This window comes from Puma concolor, chromosome B4, assembly GCF_028749965.1.
Source record: "Puma concolor isolate L17-30 chromosome B4, mPumCon1.1.hap2, whole genome shotgun sequence".
In the NCBI taxonomy this organism is placed as follows: domain Eukaryota; kingdom Metazoa; phylum Chordata; class Mammalia; order Carnivora; family Felidae; genus Puma; species Puma concolor.
Genome location: NC_141673.1, coordinates 82,138,046 through 82,159,999, shown reverse-complemented (window position 1 = coordinate 82,159,999; position 21,954 = coordinate 82,138,046). Strand labels below are relative to the sequence as shown.

The 21,954-nt window shown below is 41.9% G+C and overlaps 1 protein-coding gene across 11 annotated transcripts in view; it reads left to right on the top strand.

Annotated features, from left to right (window-relative positions):
• Nucleotides 1–21,954, top strand: part of PPFIBP1 (PPFIB scaffold protein 1) — a 173,461-nt gene that overhangs the window by 349 nt on the left and 151,158 nt on the right. For 9 of the 11 annotated variants that reach the window (XM_086713770.1, XM_086713766.1, XM_086713773.1 and 6 more), the window contains exon 2: nt 13,723–13,802. The exons of 1 other annotated variant lie outside the window; for it this stretch is intronic. The gene's annotated coding sequence lies outside the window, so the exon portion shown is untranslated. Of the gene's footprint in view, nt 1–7,787; nt 7,863–13,722; nt 13,803–21,954 lie in introns of all 11 variants that reach the window. One more of the 11 variants, XM_086713767.1, reaches the window with a different exon arrangement.

Here is a 21,954-nt window from a genome sequence, read left to right as displayed (position 1 = left end):
AACTCCTAGGGCTCCCAACTAGCTTAAATGTGAAAAATACCTACAGGATGGACATGTAAGGTATTGTCTGTGTCCTTAGACCCCCCACACCCTAGTCTCCCAGTAATACTTGAGAACCCCAGTTAGAGAAGTGTGTATGGGGGGGGGGTTGTATTTAAATGTGTGACAAAAAGTTTATGACATTTCGACCCCAAAATTGTGCTTTTTGAGAGAGAACGAAAGTTTTGTGTATTTTTTAGTTTCCTTGTGGCCTGTTACATGTTGACCTAAATGAAAGAATATCATTGTTATTCTTAATATTCTTATGTATCAACATAAAAAATCCCTTTATTGAGTCCAGTCAGGACAGGATGTGAGAAATTCACTTGGGGTGTATTAATTATGAGCTGTGGGAAAACTCGTCTCTTGGGGGCACACTTCTAAAACTCCCATCTCCTTTCACTCTGACATATTAACCGAGAATCTCTTTCATTGCCAACTTTCTGATCTGGAGGGGCTAGGAAGGCTGCTGAGGATCTTGAGATCTGTTTTCTGTGGCTGCTTGAGAAAAGGATGAGGGCTGGTAGTTGCGTTTTCAAGGATCGTTTTTACAGGAGAGAGTTTGAACAGGGAAATAGTGTGGAAGGCGTGACAAACTCTTAATTATAGGAGCGTGGATTTTTCAGCATGTGGGACCAAAACAAATCCTTTCAGTAAGAAGTGCAGAGAGCAGTAGAGGAAGAACTTAATTTAGTGTCTAAGTTTGGTATTTAGGAAAAGCAATTGGCCGTTGGGAGGAAAAGGTAGTTTGAGAAGTGGCAATAGAGAATTCTAATTTTTTGTTTATTTCCTGTTTGAAACCCTTTTTCCTGCTTGGAGATCTTGTCTGTGCCCAGGTAGCTAATTGGCTGTGGATTGGCTTTCTGGGAAGAGAATTCCATAAACTGTTTGAGAACCTCACTTATCAGTGCTTAAGTCTCTTTCTTTTGGAGGGGGGAAAAAAACCACAACAACCATATGGGCTGAGACCTCTGAGTCCAGTTTCCCTTTTCATTCACCACTGTTCCTCAGCAGTGAGGATCCTTCTGTTGCCAGGTCAGGTGTGAACTTCATTGTGAGTCCAAAACTGCATCCCAGGTGCCTTGAATGAAAGTGCATTTCCAGGAGGCAAGGAAAGAAAGAAGCTGAATTAATTTAGTAAATCCAAGTAGAGAAATAGGGAACACAGGACTTCATAGATGGGGTTCTCCATCTTTCAAGCCAGATGACAGGTTTCAGAGCTAGAAAGAAGTGGTTTGTTTTGCTTTTGTTTCTAAAACACCTGGATCTGTGTTATTCTTAGTTTTTGAAAAAATTAGTACAGGGTGGATCAGGAGCAGGCTTTTTGCAAAGGGAAGGCGTGTTTTACTGAAAAGGTCAGAACATTTTAATTTTGGTTTGTGTTTTGGGGCTAAGAAATAGCAGTTGCTCAGTGGCTCTGAGATAGTGGTGGATAAGTCTTTTCTATATATGTTCTATAGGAAGTACATAAAACATACTGTATTTTCCACTGTACTTTTTCAGCAGGAAGGAGGAGGTAATGCAGAATTCCTGTGGACTAATGTGAGCTCACTGGAGCCTTGGTTGATACTGTTCAAACTGCAGTTTGTAATAACCAGACCAGTAAGGAGTATCTTTACGATGTTGTCCTGATGTGCCAAATTCAGATTTATGTTTTCTTTCCAAGAAGCAGGTCCTGGCTTCGGGACTTGAATATGCCAGCACTTTAAATTTCATTCACAGTTTGAGTAATAACACTAATTTTGTGTACTTAGTTTTAACCAATATTTGTTTCTCTTTCTCTGTGTTTATAAGGCATATGTAGTATAGTAAAATACAGTACTTTCAAAGGACAAAATTTGAAAGATATTTGAGTTACTGAGAAGGGTAGGATCAGGTTTTGGTTAAATTCTCTTCAACCAGCATCTATCATAATTCCAATAGCTGCTTAAAAAAAAAAAAGGATAATCTGGCCTTTGTGGACAAATGTTAACTTGAAATGCAGGGCGCAATGTAGTTCCAGATCAATAGTGCCTAATTTCAAGGGCATCATTGAAACAAGTTTTTTTGGAAACAAGTTCAGTGAGGGAGAGTTTAACTGCTTATGTATGTAGTCTTTTTGTCACTCACTGTCCCAGCATGAGATAAATCAGAACAAGGTCACTTTTTCACTGTTACTGACTAGCTGACTCCTTTTTTAAAAAAAAAAATTTTTTTTTCAATGTTTTATTTATTTTTGAGAGACAGTGTGAGCAGGGGAGGAGAGAGACACCAGGAGAGAGGGAGACACCATCTGAAGCAGGCTCCAGGCTCTGAGCTGTCAGAACACAGCTCGAAGCGGGGCTCGAACTCATGAACCGTGAGATCATGACCTGAGCTGAAGCTAGACGCTCAACTGACTGAGCCACCCAGGCCCCCCTAGCTGACTCCTTTTTAAAACATAATTTCCAAAAGTAGGAAATATTTGTATTTTTATAGTCAATTTAGATTCCTTTGGTAATTTGTTACATTAAAATTAACTTTTTCAGTTTTTCATCTCCCATTTAAAAATGTTCCTAATTCCCAAATAGCACATTGTTCAAACTGTTAACCTGAAAGAGACCTCATTCATCTGATTCTGTCTTTTCAAAGATATTATTACATGTTTCTGACCTGATTTGAATTACCTTTTCAAAACATTGAGTGAATGAGCAAATTAATGACTATTCATTCACATTAGGGCGTGTATCTCGATTCTTTTTTAAATACTGCTTCAAGGTGGAGCCGTAGGCAAGAGATATTGCATAATGATGCCCTTTTTATTCCCAGAGATTTCCCTAGAAAGCCCTATTAGTTCTGAAATTAAGAAGAAAAATAGGGGCGCCTGGGTGGCGCAGTCGGTTAAGCGTCCGACTTCAGCCAGGTCACGATCTCGCGGTCCGTGAGTTCGAGCCCCGCGTCAGGCTCTGGGCTGATGGCTCAGAGCCTGGAGCCTGTTTCCGATTCTGTGTCTCCCTCTCTCTCTGCCCCTCCCCCGTTCATGCTCTGTCTCTCTCTGTCCCAAAAATAAATAAATGTTGAAAAAGAATAAGAAGAAAAATAGTCACAGTTGAGCAGCCAATTGTGAAATATTTCAGGGAGCTAGGATTTATTATTATTTTTTAACCATGGTTGAACAGATGGGTGTAAGTATGAGAGGCAAAGCTGTTAAGATCAGTGACACTGGGTGTTGTTTGGGGATAAATGGAACAAAGTGTCTGTCTTCTGGCCAGCAGTTCCCTTCAACGAAAGGTTGATAATTTCACTGTTAAATCAGTCATCAAATTGTCCAAAAATGGACACTATCCAAAAACTGCTCTGGGCTTGTGTGGTTGCATTTGTTTCTTAAACTCGTCACAGTGCACGTCAGAACCTTCTTCCTAGTCAAAAAGCCTACAGCTTCAGCCATGTATATTACAACCACAAAGACTGATGCTTTAGTAATTGGAGGTAATGGCCTAAAACAACTTAACTGAACCTACCCACCCTACAAAAAAACAAAGACTCTTCTATTTTGCACTGTTTATTTTAAATATAGTCATTGATGTCAGTTTGGTGTAAGTTGATAATGTTTCAAAAGGCCAAGTGGTGAGGATTACTTTTGCTTCAGTACTTTTTTCCATTTTGAAGGATCTAAAACACCAAACAACTGGATTTTAGATTAAAAAACAGGCCCGTCTGGAAGTTTTAAGTTTGCACACTTGTTAGGCACTTTTGTAGGGAAGAGGAGGATCTGAGTGAAATGTGTACCAGTCTGGACCCGTTGAAGAGCTTCTAGTTCTGAGATGTGGGTTTGGACTCCGAGTGGTCCCGATGGGTGTGTTGTCACAGTTTGTGACTGGACTTTGGTTATGTGTCTCCCTAAAACTTGCTGTGACTCACATTTTGACTGGCCCACATGCAAATCCTAGTTTTTTTTGGCAAATGTAATGCGTTCAGAATAGAAAGATCATTTAGTGGTTTCTGTACAGTGGTGTACCTAAAAATGTCCATGACTGAAGAAATTGTACAAACTCGAATTGCATTCAGTATCACTCATTCTGGCAAAGGCTTATGTCTCAAATATGAATCCTGGAGGAGGAAGATCAAATCCTGTCATGTCCGGGGCTGGCTGTGGGTTTTATGGACACCCTCTGAACTCCAGAGTAAGTCTAGTTGTTTTCACCTCTCCTTTAATTTAGGGAAATCAAGCATTTGACATAAAAAAACAGACGCAAGTTTGAGAGAGCAGGTGTGCTGATCCCTTGTGTGTGTTTGTTAACAAGGGCAAACTTAATTTTACCTGGTAAGAGAGAGTAAAGATGCTGTTTTCATTGCCAAGCGCATTCATATGTGGCTCCGTTCTTTAGGCAAGCAAGGTGGTTCTTGGGAAGAAGTAGGTAGGCCCATTGGGAAGTGCATTAATTCTTTCGTGCTATGAATGTAAAACTCTACTGTATCACTAAATATGCTTACATTATTTTGTCTCTCTGTACGTAGGATCTAGCTCACAGGATCTAGTCCCTTTTTTGCTGGCCCTTTATCACCTTTCTCACTATAGCGTTTTGCACAAATGTCATCTTGCTACTACAGGGTTTTATCAGGTTTTTGTGAGGAAAGTTTATTGAGTTTGCTTTCTTTAGGAGAAAGTGAAACTGAGGCGAAAAGTCTATGGCCTGCTTTCTTAATATAACTTGTTGTTGTGGCCACAGTTGCATAAATGATGTTTCTGCAACCATTATCTTTCTCTAAAGATGCTGCTGCTTATAACAACACATCGTAGAGAGTTTTATTTTGTTTGAATCGGAATTTGCACACGCTCTATTTCTTCTTATGAATGATAGAAGAGTCTGAGCCTGTAGGTTCCCATCTGTATTGACTCCAGGAAGTGAGTGAGTGGGAGGAAGGGAAGCGGCGAGGACTCAGGAGAGACTCTGGTTGAACCTGTGAGTTGGTCAGGATGATTTGTGTGAAGTCACCTGGGTCTCCGTGTTTTTCCTCTGGATCAGCTGCTTTGGATGCTTTCGCGTTCTTCCAGCCCCCGCTCCCGGCAGTTTGTGACTTTGCGCGAAGTCAGCTTCTCAGGCAGCTTCTCAGCACGGAGTTAAGGTTCTTTCATTGCTTTTTTCTCTCCAGAATACCTGATTCTCTAGCGTGACTTGTGCTCTATCTACATCACCCTCTGGGGCAGACACAGCTAGATGCCAACCAGAATCCTTCCTACCCACCTCTTCCCTACAGCTAAACTCATTTTGTTTAATTTACCACCATAAAAACAAAAAAACCCAAAAAACAAAAACTTAATTTTTCCCTTGCAGGGTGTTTAAGTGCTAGTAGTCGTGGCCAATGAGACGGAAGTCGGTGGGTAGGGCTCCCCACCACATTCAAAGCTCTTACAGGGGGATGGCCTCTGTGAGTTTGCCTTTTGCTCTTTGTACATTTTTCTCCCTGGAACACAAAGGCTATTTTCGAAGTGGAGAAACCATCTTGTGACCACAGACTAGTAGCTTAAGGGTTAAGAGGTTGAGAAGCTGATGGCATTTTGGAACTGCTGTACCAGACCGTGTCTGCCCATTTCTTGACTTTTTGTGAGAAGAATAAAATCTCTATTTGGTTAGACCACAGAAATTGGGTCTCTTACTTGTGGCCAAATGTAATCCTGAGTCTAAATTTTAAAAAGTCATAGTTCATCTTTTCTCTACGAATTGAAAGGCAGCATTCTGTATGACCAGAGAGGGGTCAGACTGGAGCAAATTGACCCTCAGCTTCAATCCTGGCTTTGCTATTTATTACAATCTTTTTAAAATTTTTTCTTAATGTTTGTTTATTTTTGAGAGAGAGAGACAGAAAGAGTGTGAACGGGCGAGGGGCAGAGAGAGAGGGAGACGGAGAATCTGAAGCAGGTTCCATGCACTGGAACCTGTCAGCATTGAGCCCGATGCGAGGCTCGAACTCACAAACTGTGAGATCATGACCTGAGCTGAAGTCAGACGCTTACTGACTGAGCCACCCAGGTGCCCTACTATTTATTACATTCTAATATTGGCAAGTAACTTCTCTGAGTCTCAGTTCTTCCATCTTTAGTATGGTGGTACTGATATTTGTCTCACAGAATTTTTAGAAATAATTGAGAAATAATGAGAAATTATTAATAGAATTAATAGTGGCACATTTGGCATATACATTTTTAACAAATGGTGGCAGCCGCTGCTGAGGGAGAGTGTAATGGGGAGCCTGAAGAGGCAAGAAATTCAACTTCGAGTAGGTTCTCAGTAAACACAGATTGAAGTACTGAATGGGCCGTTAGCTTTACACCTCCAGCCACTGAACTCTTCCTGCTCACCGTTCGTCCCAGCGCCCATCTCTTATCCTCAGTGCCACCTGCCTACACCAGAATATTTGGAGCTTTTCTGTGTCCCAACATGGGGTGAAAAGGCAGAGGATGTCCTTATGAGAAATTTATTAGTTATAGCCTAGGTCATCAATGAAAGGTGTTTGGCTCCAGAGTCAGACAGATGTAGATTAAAAGCCCATGTCCTTATTGGCTGTGTGATTTTTGTCTTCTGTGAAATGGGAATAACTGGGTGGTTGTGAGGATGAAATAGGATATTACGTGTGTGTAAGCAATTCTTGGCCTTGGTGTGAGGTCCTCTTGAAGATGTAAGGACAAAACATGGCCTTTATCCTTGGGAATATTCATGTATAGGAGATGGGGGCAGAAAGGAGAAGGCCCTCCTTACACATAACCATAATACAAAACCGATTTAGAATACTATTTAGCTGTTAAAATGGTTGAAAAAAAATATGTTGACTAGATGTCTATTGTATATTAAGAAAAACAACCAAGCACACATGTATAGTTTATATTTGTCAAGGCATGAAAAATTGTTAAATTGGGAGGTAATTTATGGGATGTCGATTAACATGGCAGGGAAGATGAAAGGGGTTTTAATTTTTTTTAAAGCATACTGTTTATTTTACAACACACATTACTCTTGAGATATAGGAAGTATTAAAGTTTAAAAAATTGATTCATTAGGCCTTTTGGAGGTAGGTATGGGAAGAGTGTGCTATCTATGAGTTGCATGAGTCACTCAAATGAAAGGTTGGGTTTGGTGGGGTCCTGCTGGAGGAGGTGGGATTTGAATGGTCCCTGAAGGAGGAGTAGGAGATTTTGAGGCGGTAGAAGGGGGAGATGAGCCCACTGGGGTTTGGAGCAAAGGTAGAATGTAGTGAGATGAATTTTAGAGAGAGGTAAGATCCAGAGATCAATATTAAGAGAGGTAAGATATAATGGAGTCAGCCCTTAGAGGGTTTTTAAGAGAGTGACAAGGTTATGCTTTAAAATGAGATTCTTTTACAGGTGGGGAGAATTATGAGAATTAGGTTATAAAGGTGACTTTGGAAATAGTATGTTGAATGTGACTAGAGTATAAGTGGTGAGGGGTGGGGAGAAGGGCAGAACACCTTCAGTCAAGAAAGGCATACAAGTGAAAGTTGAATTTTAATGGGAAATAGGATGAATTAAGAATTGGACACCTGGAATTTGAGATTCCATCATGACCCACAATAACCTATCTCTGTCTTCTCATTATATAAATGGGTAAAGTAACAGTACCTGTCTCGTTAGGTTTTTGGAACGACAGCAGCAAGAGTAATAATAGCTCCTACTTACACAGCGCAAGCACTGTTCTAAGTACCTTAAATATTTTAACTTAGATTTAATCCCTACATCAGCCCTAAGAAAAGACACTGTTATTCCTACATTACAGATGAGGAGCCTGAGGCACAGAGAGGCTAGATGAATTTCCCTAGATTGTTTGTGTTGGACTCCGTGTTAAATGCAGGTAGGTACAGTCTCTAGGGTCAGAATATTCAACCACTTCATGTTATTGCCTCTGGCTTATTTCTGGACTTGGCATTGTCAGAAGCCATTAAGAACTGTTAGTTGATGTATCTACACAAAGGTGTTAAGAATTTGAAATTTAGGTTTGGAGTTTAGGCAGAATCCTAGATTGATGAATCATTTCCATGGAGCTGTTACACAACAATTAAAGGTAGATGAACTCACTACAGAAGATGATGTAGAATAAAAAGGGAAGCAAGTACAGAGCCTTCAGGGAACTCTTCTTTTTTACACTTTATGTATATTTAATTTATTATTGTTTATAGTCCAGTATTTTTAAATGACTAGAAAATATGGGACAAGGAACCATGACAGGATATGGTATACTGAAGTTTATTTGAGTCTAGTGTTGATAAATTATTTCTAAGCCATGGAAGTTTTTAATGTCAAGAAAAGATGTCCTCTGTTATGGATAAATAATGAGTACAGTTCATCTTGCATTTGATTTATTTTTGGAAATCCTAGAGTGATGCCAATAATTTGCTGAAGCACAACAAACCATAAAATACTTCAGAAAGAAATAAAAGGCAAAATTAAAAATTTAGTTATTGCTATTTGTTAGGCTGTGTACAATATGTCAAATGTTCCCAATTTTATTTTATTTTTTATTTAAATTTTTTAATGAAAGATGACATACAGCGTTCTATCATTTTCAGGTGCATGACATAATGATTCGACAATTCTGTACATTCTGCAGTGCTCTCACCACACTAGATGTAGGTACCACCTGTCACCATACAGTGTTATTGCAACGTTATTGACCATGTTCCCTCTGCTACACTTCTAATCTCTGTGACTTATTTATTTTGTAACTGGAAGTTTGTACCTCTTATCCCCTACCCCCTTCACCTATTTTAAAGAAGATGCAGAATAAAAAGAGAAGCAAAGTACAAACCGTCAAGGAACTCTTGGCATTGAGGCATGATGAGGCTAAAGAAAATTTATTAAAGGAGGTAGAGAGCAGACCACCAGAGAAGGGGAAGATGGTGACAGCAAAGGGAAGAAGCACACCCTACACAAGGGGACTGTCCTTGCCATCTGGCACAACAGACCCGTTACAAGGACGGGTCAACTGCCACTGGTCCAGCTACCAGGTCATTTGTGAACTTGGCGAGTGTACAGTAAAACCTTAGATTGTGGGTAACTTGTTCTGCAAGTGTTCTGCAAGATGAGCAAACATTTCTAATAATTTGTTTTTACATTTTTTTAACGTTTACTTATTTTTGAGAGAGAGAGAGACCGAGCACAAGCAGGGGAGGGGCAGAGAGAGAGGGAGACACAGAATCTGAAGCAGGCTCCAGGATCTGAGCTGTCAGCACAGAGCCTGATATGGGGCTTGAACTCATGAACTGTGAGACCATGACCTGAAGCGAAGTCAGATGCTCAACTGACTGGGCCACCCAGGCACACCTCTAATACATGTTAATTTGGTAAGCGAGCAGTGTCTTGCCCTATGAGTCGTATGTGATGCCAAGTGTCATATGATCACAGCTAAGCCAATGGTTCTTGAAATTCACTCTTATATACTAGTGCTTTGGATTACAAGCATGTTTCCAGAACGATTTATGCTGTGAACCAAGGTTTTACTATATTTTCATTAGCCCAGTAGAGATGGAATCCAGAGTGCAAAAACCTGGCTATTACAAGGGAGGAGATGAGCTGCAGGTGGCCCATTAGCCCAGCCTTTCAAGGAATCGGACAAGGAGAAGCATGCTGCGACAGCTTGGTTTGAGGCAGGCACAGGTACAGGGGGTAGTGTGAAAGCAGCAAAAGCAAGGGGGGGGAATGAGTACAAAGTCTAGGGGAGGGGGCCACAGATGGATTAAAAATCAGGGGGGCGAATGCCTGGTTAGCCTTGAACTCCATAAGAACTTTCTTCAGATAGGATGGAAGAAAGGATGGGGGAAACAGAAAAAAATGTGATTGGAAGCGATAAGAGTTGAGTAAGTTCACCGCAGGCAGTCTGCATTTTTTCAGTGTAATAGGAATCAGTGAAAGGAAATTCATAGACAGGCGACTTAGGCTCCTGAGAGGCTGGCTCTTGGGGATTATTGGTGCAGAGGAAAAATTTGAAAGAATGACCGAAGTCTCTCATCTAAACAATACAAGCTGACACATTTGTCGGGATGTGTCTCCAGGCAGGAAAGTAATTTATTGAAGTGGAAAGTGGTGGCTACAAAAAGAAGAGGAGAATGAAATGAGACAAAGGAAAACTTGACTGTATTTGAAGGAGGAATTTTTAGACCACCAGACTTCATCGTTCACAGAACCACTTCCCTGGGGAAACCCAAGTGCTCCAAGTGGTGAGAAACAGCCTGAGTTTGGTCAAAACTGACCCGCCAAAGCATGGCAAAATACCCTGTAGAAGGTGTCTGCGTTGGATGCTGCTCGTGGTTACGGTCTTCTGTAGTCTTTGGTTTAACGGATGGATTTTAGAGTGATCTTTAGTCGGAAACAATGCTGAGTTGTAGTATCTCAGGAGATTTGTTGTGGTAATGACCTGAGGGGGTGGGGGGAAAGGACTAAAGGGATTCGGTAATTAGGAGCATGGAACTAATGGAGCACGCCCATCAGTCCAGCCTTGGATATTTCTGGGTTTGCTCTGAAGGATATCAGGAGTGCCTCACTTCAGCAGCACATACACTAAAATTGAAGGATATCAGGAGGAACTTACCCAGGAGTGTGTAGCATTTTAGATAGGTATGGTGTTCCTGAGTTCAATGGTTCTCAGTGGGGCTGGCCACATAATTTTTGGAGCCCTGTGTAAAATGAAAATGTGTGGCCCCTCGTTCAAAAAGCAGGGGGAGAAATCCATGTTAAAGGTACTAACATGAAAAGCTTTTCCTTTTCTTCTATACTTTCTTGACTTGTTCTCATGCTTGCTATTTAATAGCATTCTAAGTGAAGGAAAATTAAAAATTTAAATTATTAGCATGATTTTTATTTCTCATACGGTACAGCCAGCGTTAAGTGTAAATATAAGAGTATTTGAAGGGCGCCTGGTAGCTCAGTTCGTTAAGCATCTGACTTCGGCTCAGATTTCATGGCTTGTGAGTTGGAGCCCTGCGCTGGGCTCTGTGCTGACAGCTCAGAGCCTGGAGTGTGCTTTGAATTCTGTGTCTCTATCTCTGCCCCTCCCCTGCTTGCGCTTTGTCTGTCTCTCAGAAACAAATAAACATTAACAAAAAGAATTTAAGAGCATTTGACACATCTGCAGAATTACTGAAATCACACACTTCATATTTTGTAATTTATACATGCACATGTGTATTGTTCCTACCAGAACGTGGAAACACTGTTCAAAACTAACTCACTGCTGCTTTTTTTCTTTTAAGTTTATTTATTTATTTTGAGAGAGAGAGAATCACAAACAACCTCTGTGCTCTCAGCACAGAGCCGGCCGTGAGGCTTGAACTGGATCTCTATCTAATAAACTATGTGGTCATGACCTGAGAGGAAACCAAGAGGTGGATGCTTAACCCAGGCGCCCCTTATCTGACTATTTTATTTCACTGCTTGATACATGCATTCTATCAGGCTTTGTCTTACAGAAGGAAGGGGCTGGCTTGAAGGAAGGACTGAAAGGAAGAAGAACCATGGGTTGCCCTATCTCTCCTTTTCCTTCTGTGCTATTATTTTCGGTGTACATGGTTGGCTAATAGTGGGAAGTAATAAGAGTAAGAGGATATGATAGGATTCTTTGGTTGTTTGTATTTCTTAGAAAGACATTGCTTTGTTTCTGTGTGCAGAGCAAGTTGTGGTTTCTTTGAATGGAAAGCACAGCTTCTGGGAGCTGTCAGCATTCACCTGCCTGCTCATTTGGTTACACTGGTAACACAGCTACCTTGACCTAGTCTTGCTAATATCCCATGCATCATGAATCTACAGAAATTCTGTGCTCTTGAGGTATTGCAAACACGGTGTAAAAATGGCAGCCACACATATTACATGGGATCTCCTCTGCTCACACATTGCCCCTTCAGACCTCCCTTATAAAACACAAGTTCAGAGTTAAACTAAGAATCTCAACGGGCGTCTGGGTGGCTTAGACAGTTAAGCTTCTGACTTTGGCTCAGGTCATGATCTCATAGTTGGTGAGTTTGAGACCTACATTGGGCTCTGTGCTGACAGCTCAGAGCCTGGAGCCTGCTTCAGATTCTGTGTCTCCCTCTTTCTCTGCCCCACCCCCACTTGCACTTGGTCTCTCTCCATCTCTCAAAAATGAATAAGTGTTAAAGAAAAAAAAAAAAAGAATCTCAAGATGATGACAGCAGAGCATTAAACCAAGTGTGGACCCTTTCTGAGCATAGGGTCCTATGTAACTACACAGGTCACAAGTTCATGAGGACGGCTCTGTTCTCAGAAGTCAAAGAGCACACTCTTAAGCCTGTATGCCTCTGGTCTTAAAGATTCACTCACCTTCATTATCAAAGTTGCAATGGGTCAGGTTTGTGTCTGGTATCCTAGGGACCCTCGCCTTGCCATCATCACTGGTATTTTTGCCTTTCATGTATTTTTGAATCACTCTCCATTGCTTCTGCCATTGCCTTGGTTTACATACATCCCTATCAGCTCTGAAGTAGACCCTGGGTGTCTAAATGGGATATCTCTCCCTGTTGGATGAGGGATTGTGTGGAAGCTGGTGGTGTGGGCAGTGAAAGAATTCACCTGAGGCAGAACAAAAGCAGCTTGTCTGATGGGCCTGTCTGTATTCATCCAGGTGGTCGCTGGGGGCCCTTCCTACATTCCATTGCTCAAGCCTGTTTGCCTAAAAGTGGCCTCTACAAACCCTGCAGCTCGTTTGTAGATGTACAACAAAACCCTGTATTGTACATCTCCTTGCCAGACAGATCTTCAAAATAAACCTTTGGTTTGAGGCCACCCTGCCGGCCCCAGAGCTTTACTTGACCTCCCGTGGGCTTGGCAAGAGTTTTTAATGGCAAGACTGGTGGTCCTTCAGTTGAGACTGAACGGAGACAGGTTTCGTTTGACCTACACAGTATTTGAAGAAATTGAAGCCAGTACTTCAAGTTTGGGAGATTTCACCTAATTGAAATGCAGATTTTAAAAGCAGGCAATCTGGCTGCTCTGGGCTCTTGTTTCCTTATGTTGGGCTGATGCCCTTAGAGAACAGGAGGACCTGTGGATTTGGGAAGGAAGACGTTTGGATTTACTTTTAGGGCAGATTGACTCATTATTCTGGCAAAATCATCACTTTCCCTTAATGCAGATTTAATTTTTTTTTTTAACGTTTTTATTTATTTTTGAGACGGAGAGAGACAGAGCATGAACGGGGGAGGGGCAGAGAGAGAGGGAGACACAGAATCGGAAACAGGCTCCAGGCTCTGAGCCATCAGCCCAGAGCCCGAAGCAGGGCTCGAACTCACGGACCGCGAGATCGTGACCTGAGCCGAAGTCGGACGCTCAACCGACTGAGCCACCCAGGCGCCCCACCCTTAATGCAGATTTAAAACAAGCATCTGTCTGTTGTTCTCAGGGAAAGCTGATCTTTTAGTGTGAGAAATTAAGTTCTCCACCTGCATAATGGAAGTTGAATGTATGCTTTGTAGCAGCCCTTGCTTTTTTTTAGGAGAAATGTTTCTTCGGTGTCACCTGGTCAGCGTCCCCACTGGTCACCTTGTGACCTCGTCTGGTCTTGACCTCTTTCTCCAAGCTTGTCTTCCCCTGTCCTGCTGTGCTGAGACCCGGCCTGCCCCTCTGGAGAGCTTTAAGCCCAGCCCCACCTTTTCTGCTTCTCTTGTTCTGCTCTGTGCTTGAACCTTTCCTTGTCTTTCCTCTAGGCCCAACTGAGGCAGTTCAGGAAGCTCTTGTTGCCGAGAGCCTGCGTGAAAACTCAGCCCTCAAACTCTGCTGGAAGCAGGTAATTAAAATTTTGGATTTTTAAATGCTCGAGCACCACGTGGGTAGTACATTCAGATTGTTTTTGAGGGTCCATTCCAGCCCGATGATTTTGAAACGCTCTAATTTGTCCAGTGCCTGTGCCTATTTATTGCCAGTATCTAGTTGGTTTTTGAAATTGTGCTTTGGGGAAGGAGCTTTATTTGCACTGTCTCAGTGAATTAGGAGGGCAGCACCGGTATGGTCTTCCTTTGACAGATGAGGAAACGGTTTTCTCCAAAATCGACGCTCTAAAGAGCTTATCCTTGCCTTATGTCTTATTTCTTCAGATAGGTTGTATACTTGTTGAAGGCTGTGACTGGGCCTTTGTTGCCAGGCTGTATCTGTTACTGTCAACACATGTTTCCATGACAAGAGAAATGGTTTACTCAGCCAGTATGCACCAAGGCGTAGACAAGGCTCCATGGGGGTGATGCAAAGGATATCAAGTAGGAGAGATGGGTGGGCAGCAGTTATACTAGAAGGTATGCCTCCGACCTGTGCACAAATACAAGTATAGAGTTTTGGATCTTGGGGTTTGAAGTTAGATGGGCCTAGCTGTGTCTATTTCCTCATTTGTAAAATGGGGGCAATAATAGCTTATCATTTGTACCGCTGGTTTTCAGCTGGGGTGATTTCACCCTGTAGGAGTCAGGAAACATTTCTCATGTTACAGCTGGGGATGGAGGGAGGACTGATGTCCAGTGACTAGTGTCCAGGGATGCCACTGAACACCCTTCAATGCAAGGGACGTAACCAGAAATTACCGGCTCAAACTGACAGCTGGTGCTGAAGGTGAGAAACCCTGCCTTGTGGGTTTGTGAGGATGAAGCCAGACCATGCATGCCATCTCAAAGATTGTAAAATCAAGCCTTGAGGAGGGTGAATCCCAAAAGGCTCCGTGTCAGCGGCATCTGTGATCCTTGCCAAGGAAAACCCTTGTTCTAAGGATTTCATGCTCTCCTGTTTAGAAGACTCAACTGGAGAATGTTTGTGTTACGCTGTGTGCTAACATGAGCTGGCTGCATGTATCGGAGCTGTGAAAACAATTGTTAATTTTTAGGGTGTTCCTGGTAAACTTCCTGCTTGCTTAACTAGTTTGTTCTATGATAATTTTGGTGTGTGGGTTTAAGTCCTCTCTCTGATGGAAAATATTCTGGTTAATGAATTTCCAAAATATGTTTTGGCAAGTGGGATGTGAAAAGTTCTTGTTTTCACATCAACAAGCCTCATGTTTTTCTAGTCCTAGATTTAAAACAAGGCCACCCTTCCCCCTGTTTACTGTCTTACCTGCCCACTGCACAGTATTTGGGTATTGGTGGGAGTGGTTTGGAAGGTTGTTGGATTTCCATCAATTGTTTGTTGTGGGTTTGCAGGGGAGATGGTTATTTAAATCTTTTGTAACTTCAAAAGTAATAATGCACCTCATGGACGATTTTAGTAGCATAGAACAACCATAAAGATACAGTTAAAAAAAAAAAAAAGTCTTCAGTAATCCTACCACACAAGGTACAACTATAGTTGCTGTGTTTCTTTACATTTTTTTATTTGTACTTTTCCCCATATTTGAAATATTGAGTATGTGATTTGTGTCCCCCCTTTATTTTATTTAACATTGTTTTATTTGCCCTTCCCCACCCTACAAAAATAACTGTAAATATTATTTCTTTTTTTAAAACATTTTTTTATGTTTGTTTATTTTTGTGAGAGAGACAGAGTGGGAGCAGGGGAGGGGCAGAGAGAGAGAGGGAGACACAATCTGAAGCAGGTTCCAGGCTCTGAGCTGTCAGCACAGAGCCCGATGCAGGGTTTGAATTCACGAACCATGAGATCATGACCTGAGCCGAAGTCGGACGCTTAACCAACTGAGCCACCCAGGCACCCCTGTAAATACTATCTCTAAAGACTGTAAAGTATCCTATGTAGGGATGTTTCTTGATTTATTTAATCCCATTGAGGAGGCTGTTTTCAGTATTTGATGAGCGTCTTTATGCAGTCAGCATTTTCTGTATAGATCATTTTTTATCTTTTTTTAATGTTTATTTTTGAGAGAGCAGCGAGAGTGCAAGAGAGAGATAGGAACGGAGGGAGACAGAGGATCCAAAGCAAGCGCTCAGTGCCGAGCCTGATGCGGGGCTGGAACTCATGAACTGTGAGATTAAGACCTGAGCCGAAGTCGGATGTTTAACTGACTTAGCCACCCTAGTGCCTCCAGATCCTTTTTATCTTTGTCATAGATGACCAGAAGTAGAACCAAAGGATGTGCATGCATATGAGTATCTTGGTTGATATTGCTATTGGTTGCCAGTAAAGTTTGTACTAAGTTTTGCTGCCATTAGCAGAATGATTTCTCATTTTAATAATATTTGGCAATTTTCTAGGAGAAAAGACTTTTGTTTTTCTTTTCTTTTTTATTTGATATTAATGAGATCAAACATGTTTATACGACTGTTGACTGTATTTCCTGTTAAAACTTCATGAACTTTGCCTGCTTATTTATTATTGGGAATTAGTATCTTTCTTGTTTGCCGTAAACTATGTGTTTCACTTAATCCTTATTTACCTTTTATCATTTTTATTATAAATATTTTGACTTCGTTTTTTTCCCTTCAATTTTCTATTTGGTTTGTCTTTCAATTTTGTTTTTAGTCATTTAGAAATAGAAAATTTTTATGTAGTCAAATCTTGATTTTCTTTTCCACCATCTTTCACCTTCTTTTGTCTATATTGAAATGAACCCTTTGTATTTTGGACGTGATTATACTGACTTGTCAGTGTTTTAAAATTCTCTCCCCACTGTAGACCGCTATAGAGTTTCTTAATGAGGATAAATGGGCTTCAAGAACTTGGTCTAATATGGGCACCCATTGTGTACCATGGAAAACACTCCACGTCTCTGTGTGAGTGGGTTGGGTATGTGTGAGTAGGGAAAGTTGATGAGAAAGGTTGAGGCTCATGTTGGGCCGTGGCTTGTTTGGTTTTGTTTTAATTTCCTTTCCCACAGGGTGGAAGCAAGCTTTCCTGAAGGCAGGGGCTTCCACAGTTCTCACCTGGCTGAGTCACCGGGGCCAGCAGCTTGCTGAGCAAACGGTGGCTGTGCCTGGCACAGAGTTGGCCCACAACAATTATTTTGTCTAGTGCCTGAGAAGGTATACTGAGCAGAGGCTGGCCAAAGTCCCCCCCCCCCCCCCCCCCCGAAGTTTTATTCTCTTTGGCTCCAGGCTCTGTGTTGCTCAGCCTCATCAAGGTCACTCCCTGGCCTGTGAGGGGCTCCCTAGGTGCAGTTCACCAGCTGAAGCTTGAAGAGGAAGGTATCATAACAAATAGTGCTTACTTCTTTTGCAAAACGCTTTCACTACGGCTTTTTTATATGCTTCTCACCTCAACCTTATGAGGTTAAGTACTATTTTCATCTCCATTAATTTGGAGGAAACCACCACTCAATAGAAGCATAATTAAAATCTGGAGCTTCTGACTCCAGAGCTGATCCTCTGTGCTTCTGAAACAGTTCTGTCATTATGATTTCTGGTTGTGATTTCTTGGTGGTGCTATTGGGCAGAAGGTAGCAGCAACTTTAGGTTTTGGAATCAGGCATAGCTTGGATGGGATTCCAGGAGAGTCATGTCTTAATATTGTGACTTTGCTACTTGACCAGCCTGAGCCTTGGTTTCCTTGTCTGTAAATGGAAACAATAATGTCTACCTTGCAGGGATGTTGGAAAGTTTAAGTTGAGATAATCTATACAAGACTCCTAGAACAGTACCTGGCTCACTAATTGTGGGTGCTCGGTAATGATTGCTTCCTAGTCTCAAGGCTCAAAATGCTACTGTTCTTTTTTGTTACCAGCATTTCAGAATAACTGGCAAACCTTCTCAGACTTGTGAAATTTTAGTAAATATTATTTATATTTCAGTGCAAGAAACATTTGTTTATCTGGCCTGCTTATTTTCCTATTGAGTAGATGTTCTTCCCTGTTGTGGATATCACCTGCTTCTCTGAAATCCTTCTGCTTGGAGAACTTTGTGATGAATCTCGAGCTTAGTCCTGTACTCACAGCCAAAACAAAACATGTTTTGTCTACATGTTTATGTAAAAGCACGGACCGTTTTTTGGAAGAGCCATAACCCAGTCATTCCTTTACACATAGTTGAGATTTTTGGCATCTTTCATGGAGTTGTTACTTGTCCCCTGTTATTATAAACATTCAGGTAACAAAGTAGTCTTAAAAAGAAAGTCGTAGAAAATCACGAGAAAAGAGAAAGTTGCTAAATAACTCTGGAGACCAGTTGTTAATTAAATCTCATTTTTCAGACCATGTACAAAGTGAGTTGGATTTGATTGGTCCTTATACTAGATTTGGTCATCCACCTAAAAAGCCTCCACTAAAGAGGCAGAAAGCCTCTTTCTGCCTAAAGAGTTTCAACATGAGGATTGTCTTGCCAGTTAACTTCTATTGCATGTTTATTCAGACTTTTTCATTTTAATAAATTGAGCCAAGTAATTATATATGTTAGCTCAGAGTTGTATTATAATCCAATGCAGCCTTGTTTCTATGGAGTTAAAGATAATGCCTTTCGGCAATCTTCTTTAAAGTGTTTCTTGGATCTTATTTATTTTTTGTTCCTGAAGCCACAGTTGCATTTTCAACAATACACCCTCTTAGTATTGGAAAGGGGAAAGGTTAATGTGGATGGGGCCTTAGTGGGTTAATAACTAACCTTCTTGTTCTTATTCTGGGAAATTTAAATCTGTTGTCCTGTGTTTTTTCCATTCCTGCCTCCCCCCTCCCCCCCATAGTAGGAATGGAGAGACAAGGATGGGAAAGCTTCTTTTTAATGTAATTTATATAAGTTACATAAATTAGAGTTATAAATTAGTTGCATTTTTATATAATTCATGCCATATGTATATGCTTTACATAACACATGGATACAGTTAAATATCAATGATTAAGTGAAATTTACGTGATTTCTGAGTTCCCTCTTATATCTAGAGTTCAAGGATCAAAGTGAGTGCACTGTTGGCCAAATCTCATGACTATTGCAAAGTGAGTGTAGGACATTGTAAAATGCTATGCTCCATTTTAATGGTCAGTAGGCAGTTGTTTTCCTAAAATTCTGGGCCTAATGTTTGATTTCTTAATTTGTAGCCAGAGTGGACATTTGGGGGCAGAGGTGGGAGTGTTGATAATGGTGGAGAGAGTAGATTAAATCTGGAAGAATAAAATTGGTGCTGATGTGACTATTAATTAACAGGATACAAAGGACTAAAGATTGTGCTTTGTGATCACAAGATAACAATCCAGTTGGGCAGCCCTGAGCCCACTGCGGATCAGCCAGATCGTTTTGGCACCAGCCCTTTGAAACAAAGCCTGAGAACCCAGCGAGTTTTACCAGGCATTTCTTGTTGCTGGCTGGCTGGCTGGCTGGCTGGCTGGCTGGCTGGCTGGCTGGCTGGCTGGCTGGCTGGCTGGCTTATGGAGTAAATAGAGTAATTAGCTCTCATTAGCACTCCCACAAGCTGTAATGCATCCACCTGAGGCAGAGAGACGCTTGCTTCTGTTCCTGATGTTCCTGAAAACGTTGAGAATCCCCATCTGATCTCTTCAGTACAAGCATTTTTGCGTTGCAGAAACAGAATGCCAAGTTGGCAAGAATAAAACCCACCAAGTGTCTCAAATGACGTTAGCAAAGCCTGCTGACCAGGGTGGAAGGCTTTCCTAAGAACAATGACTGTGTCTAAGAAAGTGGTGAGCCTTTTAATATAAAGCCTTTTCTTCGCTCTCCCCGCCTCACTGCCGTCTTGTGTATTCGACTGATAGGAACCAGGTTAGTCAGAGATACTGAACCCTTGTGGTCATATAACTTGATCTCCTTAGCCTCTTGTCGGCTAGACTTTAGAAGTTGTGTACCAACAGAGTACCTGCGTTGTTTCAAGTCCTTGAAAAAGAGAGACCTTGGAGGGTGGTTTGTGGTCCTGTTCAGGACCACCTGCTGTTGATAATCCATGTTCCTATGAAACAGATCTGTAGTTATGAAGGTGGAAGCCAGAAAGGCCGATGGAGGAGGGAGACAGAGTCTTGGGGGCTTTGCACACAATCCTGGAGAAATACATAGAAAAATTGCAAATGGGTAGATTTTATGGGAAAGGATCTTGAACCAAGAATCTGGCAATCTAATCCCAACATTGATCAGGTGTGTGATCCTGGGTAAGTCATAAAAGTGAGGTAATAATCATACCAGCCCTGCCCTTACACGGAGAGCTGTGAGGGTCAAATGAGACAATGTGTAAAAAGCTATAAAACATTAAGCAGGAGTGTGATTTTAAGTTGAGATTTTCACATGGAGAACATTATCTTCATTTTTAACCTTCTGAACCCAAACCTTTGGTGATAAGATACAGACACTGTGCAGGTATCTGCTTTTGCTCTGACTTCTACTTTTGTGACATCCCTAATGCCATCCCGGGCCCTATACTGGGCTAGGGGGCCTGAGTGACTGGTAGATGGTTCCTGAGGGTTTTCTGGGAAGTGGTACTGTCTCCTGTTCGACGCTGTAGCAGTAGCTCTTGATTCTTGCTCAGGCCTGTCTGCCGTCTGCTTTCTTGGGGATGCAGCAAATACTACAAAGTCATCAATAATCTGTCAGCTCTAAGAGTTCTCTGTTATTAAAAGTTTGAAATACTGGGGATAAGGTGTTTAGGACTTAATGTCATACTTACATGTAGAACTGTTCTTTTTAAGTAGCTTTAGAATGATTTCCTAGGATTTGAGGTTATGAAGCAAGTGTGCCTTATGTGGGGAGGGGCGTACTCCATTGGCTAAGGTTGCAAACATCAGACCTGGCATCCGTGCTCTCGTGTCAGTTTTCAGTGCCACATGATGCTGTGACGTGCAAGTCACTAGCCTGGCAGTGTCTCACCTTCTTTACTTGTGAACCTGTGATACTCCTGGGCATTATTTAACTCCTGTCCCTGTTGACTGTATCGGCTTGGTGTTCAGAAAGTGATCGGGATTGATGATCAGAATGTCTGTAATTATTAAACCAAGTCACATATTTTTCAAAGATTGTTTTCGGCCTTCGTTGGACCTCTGATAGCATGTCTTGATGGAACATGTCTAGGACCTGTAACTCCCTCAGTACAATTTTAAAAATAACTTGCTGAGCTTAGAAAACAGCCTGTCTTTGAGGTACACTGGAAGCATGCTCAGCCCAGGAGTTGGGTGCTGAGGGATTTTAGGGGGGAGGAAAAGGCAGTGGGATTTGGTGGAGGAGAAGCTGATCAGCAATGCAGCAATACAGCTGATCAGCAGTAATGGAGGCCCCAGCTGCGCTTAAGGGGAACTCTCGAGTTGGGATGGCCCTGTGGAGGCAAGGAGCTGGACGTGTGTATCCCTGAATCAGCCCATTGCTGGCAACTGGGCACCCCTTCTGGTGGCTTAACCTTGAGTGAAGCAGTGTCCTGTGGCTGGCTGGGGGCTTTCCCTGTGAGCTGTCAGCAGCTGGGGAGGAGTGCAACTGGATCTAAAAATGGGGTTCGGGGGTGCCTGGGTGGCTCAGTTGGTTAAGCGTCTGACTCTTGGTTTTGGCTCAGGTCATGGTCTCACAGTTTCGTGAGTTCGAGCTTCGTGTTGGGCTCTATGCTGGCAGCACGGAGCCTGCTTGGGATTCTCTCTTCCTTTCTCTATGCCTTCTCCCCTACTTGCTCTGTCTCTGCCTCTCTCAAAATAAATAAACAAAAGTTTTAAAACTGGGATTTGAGTGGAGCACACCAGTGTCCACTCCCCTGTCCCAAAGAATCTAACCCCTTAAAAAAATAAACAGTAATAGAGAACACCAAAATCTCAGCATATATGGTAAGTCTCTTTATCTGCAAAGCTAGAAACTTGGATCCCGTAGCAAAACTGAAGGAAGAGGTTAATGATAAATCAACAGTAGTAATCGTAGTAATCGTATGTGTGCATAAATGAATTTGTCTCTGGGATATCTAACTCAAGTTGATTTTATAGAATTGGTGGTTCATCACCATAAATGTCAGGCAAGCAGGTTAAGGCACACAAACCATCAAACCTGGAACTTTCTAGGGGACCCTATGGACGGAGGGGAAATAATGGGAGAGTATAGCTTCTGTCGAAG